The 10,257-nt window shown below is 25.1% G+C and overlaps 1 protein-coding gene across 1 annotated transcript in view; it reads right to left on the reverse strand.

Moving 5' to 3' along the window:
• The window catches only part of LOC117168226 (UDP-glucuronosyltransferase 2C1-like), a 61,556-nt gene that overhangs the window by 7,622 nt on the left and 43,677 nt on the right, over positions 1–10,257 (reverse strand). The gene's annotated exons all lie outside the window — the stretch shown is intronic.

Raw genomic sequence — 10,257 nt, forward strand, 5'->3', positions numbered from 1 at the left:
CAGATGACAATACGCCAATTAGCACAAATGGTAAGTTCCGACAGTGCCTACAAGTGTGCCTACTGGCCGCTAAATGGCAATACCGGTTTCATATGTATACCCTTGGTAAAAGTAATGAACATTAAAATTTTTACAAGCAGATGACGCAAACTATTAAAAAGAGTTGCCGATTTTGATGGAATTTCTTGACATTTCATGGTGATATGACATCCGACGAACATTTAAAAAAAAAAGTAAATAATCGGTCCGGCTCTTATTGAAAAAAGCCGACTTTTGTATTCATTTACTAAAAAATGAAGAAATTATGGTAAGATTATGTGTTTATGTAAGATTATGTAAATAGATTTTTTTATTGAATGTGGTTGTCTTGTCAAGCCATGAATATTCCAAGACAAAAATTAAAATCATCGGAGTGGCGCTTTCTAAGAAGATTCAGTTTGTCGTTTAATTAATATACAGTGACAAGATTTGAGTAAAATAAAATATTTCATTATTTTAATGTACAATTTTTGGCGACTCACATTAATTGAACCTTAAGTATAAAAATTAGTTTAGTAATATACTTTTTAAAATGTTCATAAGCAATGTATTCTTTATCGATATTTATATATAATAAATAAAATTTTGGTTTTTAGTATCAAAAATATATATTAGGTGTGCAAAATTGTTTCATTTTCATTACATTAATAAATCAATTTTTTTAAACTACCTCTCTGATTTTTTTTATTTTCATCTTAAAATGTTCGCAGGGTTACAGAAAACCAGAATCAATAAAAAAAATCGGTTAAAAAAATGTTATCCCATATTTACCAGATATTCTTATGAACGTTTCTTAATTACTTAGTAATTAAATTCAAAAAGTATTTAAAAAACCACCCCTTCGATAACCTTAATTTTCATCTTGATATAGTCGTGAGTTAATAGACAACCACATTAAACAAAAAATCTATTCTCAAAAATTGTATCCAATATTTACCATGTAGTCTTACGAAAATTTCTTTATGTCTTAGTAATTAAATAGAAGATCAACTTTTTCAAAAAGCGCCGCACCGATTATTTTAATTTTCATCACAAAATATTCGTGGGATACCATATTACCGTAAACAATAAAAAATCCCATGTACTTGGAACTTTTATTCTAACTTGGTTCAGACACACCGTGAGTAGTATTTAAACTAAAATAGGCATTTCATTTTTGCGTCTTGCATCTAATAGAACATTCAGTTTTCTTTCTAAATCTGGCAGAACCTCCAGCAACAGATAAATACTATAGGGATGTACGGGCACTTTCATTATCACCCAATGGTCGGAAAGAAATTAGTTTTTGACCAACTAAAAAGGAACTTACAATAAAGTAGTTGAATTCTCAATCAAAAAGATGAATTTTCAAGGGAGAAGTCTTATATTTCTCACAAAAAACACAAATTTTAAACAAAATACGGGAATTTTCAAACAAATAATTCCATTTTTTACTCAAAAAGATCAAGTTTCAATAAAAAATATCAAATTGTAAACAAAAATAGAATAATTCAGTTTTTAGTTTATAAAAGTTAATATTCAATAAAAAAATATGACAAGTTATTAAAAATATTAACTAAAACAGGCGAATTTGACACCAAATAGTAAAAGTTTTAACAAAAAGATGAATTTTCAATCACAAAGGTTAATTTTCTATTTAAAAAAATCTTTTTCAACAAATAATAGAATTTTCAACTAAATTAATTTTCAATCCAAGAACAATAATATAAAAAGTTAAGAATAATAAAAGTAATGTTAAGAATAATAAAAAAAAATTTACCCATAACATTAATTCTCTACAAAAAACTATTATATTTCAACCATCAATGATATAATTAAAATTTCCCTTTTAATTTTTAACAAACAAACAAAAATCAAGAAAATAATTGTATCCTTAATAAACAATATAAGATTTTAACAAAGACAAATAATTTTCTACCAAAAAGACGAATTTCCAAAGAAAAAATTAATTTTTAATAAAAAATATAATTTTTCATCCTGAATTTGTGCAGCTGAAGTTTTAATCAATTTTTAACAAAATAGTTGAACCCTAATCAAAAAGATCAGTTTTTAAACAGATAGTTGAGTTTTCACCTAAAAAATATAAATTTTTAATTGAAAATATAAATATATAAAACCAGAAATAGAATAATTCCTTTTTAGTTAAAAGAATTAATATTTAACAACAAACAATTAAATTTTAACAAATTATTTGAAATTTTACTAAAATAGATGTATTTGATGATACACAGTTGAATTTTCAAGAAAACATATGTATTTTCAACCAAGAAGATTAATTTTATATAAAAAAAGACGATGTTTGAAACAAATAATTGAATCTTCAACCCAAAAATATCAGCTTTTAATTCCAAATTTCAGTGTTCCACCAAAAGTGGGATAGTTAAATTTTCAGTTAGATCATTTTATTTTTACCAAAACAAAACAAAACGGAATGTGCAACTTAATAGTTTTCTTCTTTATCACAAAGATGAATTTTCAAACAAGAAAACTGTCTTACCAAAATAACGAATTTTCATCGAAATATGTGCACTTTCAAACAAATGATTGAATTTTCAACTACAAACGAACAATCTTAACTTCAAATATCAATTCTCTACCAAAAATGGTATAATCCAATTTTATCTTAAATTAATTAATTTTTGACTAACTATAAAGGAACTTACAAAAAAATAGTTGAATTTTCAATCAAAAAGATGAATTTTCAAGGAAGTAGTTTTATATTTCTAACAAAAAACACAAATTTTCAACAAAATACATAAATATTCAAACCAATAATTCCACTTTTAACTAAAAAAGATCAAGGTCCAATAAAAAATATGAAATTTTAAACAAAAATAGAATAATGCAGGTTTTCGTTCTTAAAAGTTAATATTGAATAAAAAAAAATTCTACAGATTATTAAAAAGTTTAACTAAAATAGAAGAATTTGACACCAAACAGTAAAAGTTTTAACAAAAAGTATTAATTTTCAATCAAAAAGGTTAATTTTCTATTAACGAAATTTCTTAAAATAAATAACAGAATTTTGTAGACATTTTTGATGTAAGTTGTTGGCTTTAAGGTTAGGTAAATTTAAAATAATTAAGTTGTTTTAAACATTTCGGCACACAACGGTGGCCTTCATCAGTTAGTTCTATTAAATCTGTGAAAAGTACACAATATCTTGTAGATACGCAGTTTTACAATTGGAAGCATTATTTTTTTATTAATATCTTAGTTGTGAACTAATAAAAAATGAAAATTATTTATTTTTAAATTAAAATTTTTTTATTAAGAACTAATGATAAATCTTGCAGTACTCTTAAAACATTTTTTTATTTTAAAGAAGTACAATTGATGAGGAAACAATACCAATGTAGTCGAAAAAGTTTTATCATCAATTTTTTATTTAATGAAACAATTTTCAATTGAAAAAGTTGTTTACAATTTATTTTTTCAGTGACGTATATGTAATTATATTAAATCTTTTATTATTTTAATCCTATTTTGGTATTTTGAAAATAATCTGTTTGTACACAAATTATTATTATAAATTGTAAGAAACCTTATACAGGTGTTAATTGTTTTTAGCTAAATTAATTTTCAATCCTAGAAGAATATAATAAAAAGTATTTAGAATAAGATAGAATTCATTTGAAATCAAGCAGGTTTTATACATTATTTAGCAGAATCTCTCAGCGATAACATTTTTTTTATAGTAAATATTGCAAGACGTTTTTTCCCATATAAGACAATAAAAACTCGAATTTGGACATCTATGTTAAAAATAATAAAAAACAGATTAATTTTTTGCCCATTAAATTAATTCTCCACAAAAAACGATTAGTTTTCAACTAACAATGATATAATGCAAATTTTCCTTAAAGACATTAATTTTTAATAAACAAAAAAAATCAAGAAAATAGTTGAATTCTCAAGAAACAAGATAAGATTTTAACAAAGAAAATTAATTTTGTACCAAAAAGACGAATTTTCAACTACAAAAAATAATTTTCAATTATAAATATAATTTTTCATCCTAAAATGGTGCACTTAAATTTGTAATAAAATAGTAAAATCCTCAATCAAAAAGATCAATTTTCAAACAAATATTGGAGTTTTCAACTGAAAAAGATAAATTTTTAATTAAAAATATAAATATATAGAACCAGAAATAGGAATATTCCTTTTTACTTGAAATAATTAATATTTAACAACAAACAATTAAATTTTCAAGAAATTAATTGAAATTTATTAACGGATGAATCTCGCGCCTGGACATTATTACACCTCGCGCTTCGTGCTCGGATATTTATTCTTTGCATTTGGAATGGTTTAATAAAACCTTATCAAAAAGATCTCTTTCATATGCCAGTATTCATGGGCGTCTTCATATTCTGAATTGTTTACTTGAGTATAGATTAAGATTCTTAAATCTCTGTAGGCTTTGAAGTACACATTCTCATTGTAATCATCGTGACACTCGCGCTGCGCGCTCGATTTCCGACAGACATTTATTAACAGGTTTTGTTGAATCTTTTTTTCTCTCGTAACTTTCGTCATTTTTCCACACATTTTAATTTTTTTTATTTTCAATGTTATTTTTCACGAATAAAATAAAAAGTACGCATCCTATCAAGAAATGATTCATAACGAAATTGTGGATCTTTTTTGGCATAACAATTTTTGTTAGTTCATCTTTTTTCATATCCTACATCGTTTGTCCACAAAATGGAATTTTTTATTTTTCATTATTTTTTGTGCAATCAAAAATTTGAATTTTCGATTTTTTAAGAAAATCCAAAAATTTGTTATGATAATCTTGTAGGGCTTTCAAAAAGAAATGTTTTTCTTCTTTTGACTTTTTTTCATATTGTGCGTTTTTTGGCTTAATATTTTGATTTTCGTCCATTTAAAAAATGTTGAAAATGCTATGACTCTAGGGATTTTGTATCGAAAAAAGTCATTAGGATAAATTATTTGTCCATTTTAATACTATAAATATCCGTATATAGAATTTTTAAATTCAGAAAAAAGTGGTCTCAAAAATTTTCAATATGCGCTCACTTTTTGAGTTTTTATCAGAAATGGCTGATTAACGAACTCGTCCTTTATTTTAGGACCATAAAAGAGTGTGCCAAGGATGGATTTGATCCGTTCATTTTTTCTAGAGTTATCGTGTTTACGGATGGACGGACGGCCGGGCGGACAGACAGGCATACGCCATCGTAAAAAACTGATTTTCGGATTCAGGGGTTCTCGAAACGTGGAGATCCATTAAAAAACTGTGAAGTAAAATTTCCGACAATTCTAATACTTTCTCAATCATAAATGATGAGAGTGTAAAAAGACGATGTTTGAAACAAATAACTGTATTTTCAACACAAAAATATCAATTTGTAATTCAAAATTTCAATATTTCACCGATAGTGAGATGGTTAAATTTTTAGTTAAAGAATTTAATTTTTAACAAAAAAAAAGGAATGTGCAACTTAGTAGTTTTGTTCCTACCAAAAACACGAATTTTCATCGGAATACGTGCATTTTCAATCAAATAGTTGAATTTTCAACTAAAAAAGATCAATGTTTAATTTAAAATATCAATTCTCTACCAAAAATTATATAATCCAATTTTATTTTACTTAAATTAATTTTTGACTAACTATGAAGGAATTTTCAAAAAAATAATTGAACCCTCAATGAAGAATATGAATTTTCAATCACGAAGATTAATTTCCCTGTTTAAAAAGATGGTTTAAAAAAATTATATTTTTAACAAAAAAAGATCTTTTTTTTTCAAATATCATTTTTCTATCAAAAATGGTATAATCGACTTTTCTCTTAAATACATTAATTTTTCACCAAAAAAGGCATTTTTTACTTAATAATAAAATCCTCGAAAAAAGATAAAATTTCAATTAAGAATTTATTTTTCTACCAGAAATGACGATTTTTTAACAAAATTCTGAATTTCTAAATACTGTATCAAAACAGATAAATTTGTTTTCAAATAGTGCAATGTTTGACGAAAAAAGGTTGATTTTAAACCAAAAGGATTAATTTTCTATCAAAACAGAAACGTTGAAAAAATTTAAGTATTAAGTAAAAAGGTCAATATTCAATTTAAAATATAAATTTTCAACAAAAAATAGTAGAATCGAAGTTTCTTTTAAAGAAATTGGTTTTTGACAAACTGGAAAGGAATTTTTTTAAATAACTAAATCCCTAATGAAAAATATTAATTTTTAACTAAGAATTTTACTTTTTTAGGTTCGTTTTAAACCGAAACATATGATGCTTCAATTATGAACTTAAAATTCAACAAAAAATGGGATCGTGCAGTTTTTAGTTAAAAAAATAATTTTCAACTTAAAGAAGTGCAATTAAAAAAAAGCTGAGTTCTCTACCAAAACAGATTGCAATTAAAAATATCAATACATTTTTATCCAAAAATGGAAAGTTCAATTTTCACTTCAATAAATTAATTTAAAAAAAAAGAATTGTCAGAAAAATTGTGGAATCTTAAATCAGCAAGAAGAATGCTCGAATAGGACGATTAATTTTCTACTAAAAGATACGAATTTTTAACAAAATTCATACATTCTTAAACCAAAAATGTCATAGTTGAATTTTCTGTTAAAAACAAAATTAATTTTCAAACAAAAAAAACAGTGTTATAAAAATTATTTCAAAGGAGATCGAATCCATTTAACATTAGGGAGATTCTGCACTTCAAGTCGCTGAATCGATCAGGGAGGGAATTATGTTGTTTTTAGATTAAACTTTAGGAGAACTACTTTTTCGTTATAAAAAAAGATTCTATGTTCAAAAGACTAATTTTCAACCAATAAGATTAATGTTCTACAAAAAATACGAATTTTCAACCAATTACTTGATTTTTAAATTATATCGGAACAGTTTTTTAAAAAACTTTTTGTTGAAAATGTTCAACAAATTAGTTTTTTTTCTATCTTCACTAGAATTGTTTCTTGGTTAAAAACTCATCTCTTTGGGTAGAAAATTGATTTTCCTACTGAACATGAACACAATAAAAATGTATCCCTTTTAGTTGAAAATTAACTATTTTTTTTAAAGCTTGCCTTTTTGTTGAAAACTCAACAATTTTGTAGATATTTTTCTTTGTTCTTTCTCGAGCTTTGCGCTCGATAATATATGCATATATGCATATATACATCTACCACTGTAATTTGGTAGTTGTGAATTATCTTTTGCTAACGCTCCTTTGTTGAGGACTCAACTATTTTGTTTAAAATTTGTATTTTTTGTTTGCATTCGACTACTTAGTTAAATGTTAAACTAATTGAATGAAAATAGTTTTTTTTTTGGTTGAAGATTCATCATTTTAGTTGAAAATTTAATTCTTTTGTTGCAAATTCTTTCTTTCTTTGCTTTGAAATTAATCTTTTTTGTTGATCCTTTCTCTAATTGTTTTAAGGGTGAACGACCTTTTACAAATTATTTTCTCTCCTTGAAGATTCATTATCAAAAATTAAAAAATTTTCTTAAAATGCATTTTTTGGTTCAACTCAGCTGTTGTTGTTTTAAAATAATCATATTTTTCAGTTTTTGGTTGAAAATTTATCTACTTATTTAAAAGCCTAACTATTTTGTTAAAATGTTATATTTTTGGATGAAAAAGTAACTATTTGGTTGTAAATTCGTTAATTTTTGTAAATTGAAAATTAAACTTTTTCATTTTCAGTGTAAACGGTTTTCTTAAGAATTTGGCTTTTTAATGAAAGATTTGCATTTACAACGGAATAGTTTAATTTTTAACTAAATAGTTAAATTTTCAACCTAAAAATATAAATTTTAAACTGAATGGCCATATTTTTAAACCAAAAATATTAATCTTTAACCAAAAAGGGTTGCATTAAAAAAAAGAATTCTCAATGGAAACGTAGTAATGGATATAAAACAAAAAGAAAAGATTTTCAACAGGATATTTTTAACCAGATTTGAATTTTCGAACCAGTATGTAAATTTTCAACAAAGTAGTTGAATTTTCAACCTGCAAATATTGATTTTCGAAAGAAAATGTAATATTTGATATTTCAACGAATGCAGATGCTGCCAAGAGATGCATTGCAAAAATTAGGAAAAGAATTTTGAATCATGAAGATTAATTTTCTATAAGAGATTCGAATTTATACGAAAAGTAGCGAAGTTACTTTTTCACAAAAAATTAATTTTTGTCCGGAAAAATAGAATTTTCAAAAAAAAAGTAAACTTTTTAACCAAAGAGATGAATTTTTAACTAAAGTTATGAATTTTTCAACTAGAAAGAAGAATCTTAAATAAATAAAGAATTGTCATTTAGGAAATAAAAAAATTTGTCCCACTTCTTAAACTTTCATGTAAAAATACTATTTTTCTGTAAAACAGTTATGACACCTTTACCCTCAATCTACCACCAAACCCCAGATTTTTTACAACACCTTCACCCCACAAGATAAGTTTTGAAGTATTTATTTGTTGAAAGTGTTATTTTTAATACAAAATTTCATTAATTTCAATGTAATTTGAAATATAATAATCATTAGTTTATTTTTTAAGAAAATATTTATGTTTTTCATAAACTCTAATGTGAAAAGTCCAGGGGAAAGTGGGAGACTTAACTAAGCCCGATATTCAACAATTGGCAGAAATTTACGTTCAATAATCTAATTTTTTCCAACTTTGTAAGGATTTATCTACTCTTGTTATAAAAATTCGTTCAGTAATCATATATCGCGTTATTCATTAAAAAGTAGTGTAATGATTTTGTATAAATCGGAATAATGAAACAGTTATTACTAAAAATGTTATGACATTGAACGCATGAACTAATATTGGGGAGACTTAACCAAGATTTTCAGAGAAGAATTTACCAAGTGGCAACAAGCTTATAACATGTGTTTATCTACCTATAATGTCATTGATTATTATAATGCGCGTTCAAAAATTTTGCTAAATTGATTTATAAAAATTGTGGTGTAAAAATGCAAAGTTCATTATTTAAAAAATATGATTATCTTCAACGTGAGTTACAAAATTGTAATAAATGCTATTCATCAATATTAGGTGCAAATTAATTTTTAATAAAAAAAGCTCATTTGGAATAAAATAGTTCAATTTCATTTTCTACCAAAACATAAAATTCGTTGAAATCCTATTATACAAGATTAATTACAATTTCAGATAAAGAACTCATCCCCTGGTGTCTTCTATTATTTTATACTAATATTTTGTAACATTCATTAAATATGTATAACATAGAAAAGATAGGCTTTTGATTTATTCTTATTCATAAAAAAACAAATAGGCGCGCGCCGTGGCGCGCGCAAGACTGCTAGTGTTATATAGATGTAGAGAGTAGGGTGGCCTGAACAACCTCAATATTTTTTTCAATCATCACGCACTCGCTAAACGTGTTCCACTTGGTGAAAAAATGAGTATTTTTTAATCTAAAGAAAAATTGTTTGACTACAGTTCTGGGACCTTAAATAGAAAAAAAAATTTTTCTAGCTTTAAATAATGTTAATTTCTATAATAATAATAAGTGTTCTGCAGGGAATGCTACTTATGGTACTAGTCGTCCCTGTGGGAAGAAAAAGAGTTTTTATATGGGTAAATCAATTTTTAGACTACCCTATTCATTCGATTTTAAAGTCTGTTTTTTTTATAAAAGCTATTTAAATTTGGAAAAGATTTCAGTGTTTGAATTTCTGATGAAAATTTAGTTAATTTCTTATTTAGCAACAAAATACTAGACACCTCCTCAACGGATTATAAAATATTACATGATAAATTAGGACAAGAAAATGAATCTGCTAAGAAACTAAGTCAAATAGTAAACTCGAATACTAAAGATAATTTTGTTAATGCCAAATTGATTCTAGCCACCCTTTTTATAGATGAAATGAATGAAGATGTTGACACAGCCATTAATGCTATTAACGACGGAAAATTACCAACGCATAATCGAAATTAGTTCCGTTAATGTAGCCTTGATTCAAGGGTTATTTACTTATGTTATATATATTCCAGTTTTAGAAAATGAAGAGGGATCCTTGCAAAGAATAATTCCGATACCAACTAAATTCAATAAAGTATTCCTTTCCTTAATCCCTGACTATGAATTAATAATAACTTACAAAGACAGTTACGTACCAACAGACCAAAAAACAATAGACAGAAGTAAAAATATTGGTGAATATTTAATTATTAAGAGAAATC

Source organism: Belonocnema kinseyi, chromosome 2, assembly GCF_010883055.1.
Source record: "Belonocnema kinseyi isolate 2016_QV_RU_SX_M_011 chromosome 2, B_treatae_v1, whole genome shotgun sequence".
Classification (NCBI taxonomy): domain Eukaryota; kingdom Metazoa; phylum Arthropoda; class Insecta; order Hymenoptera; family Cynipidae; genus Belonocnema; species Belonocnema kinseyi.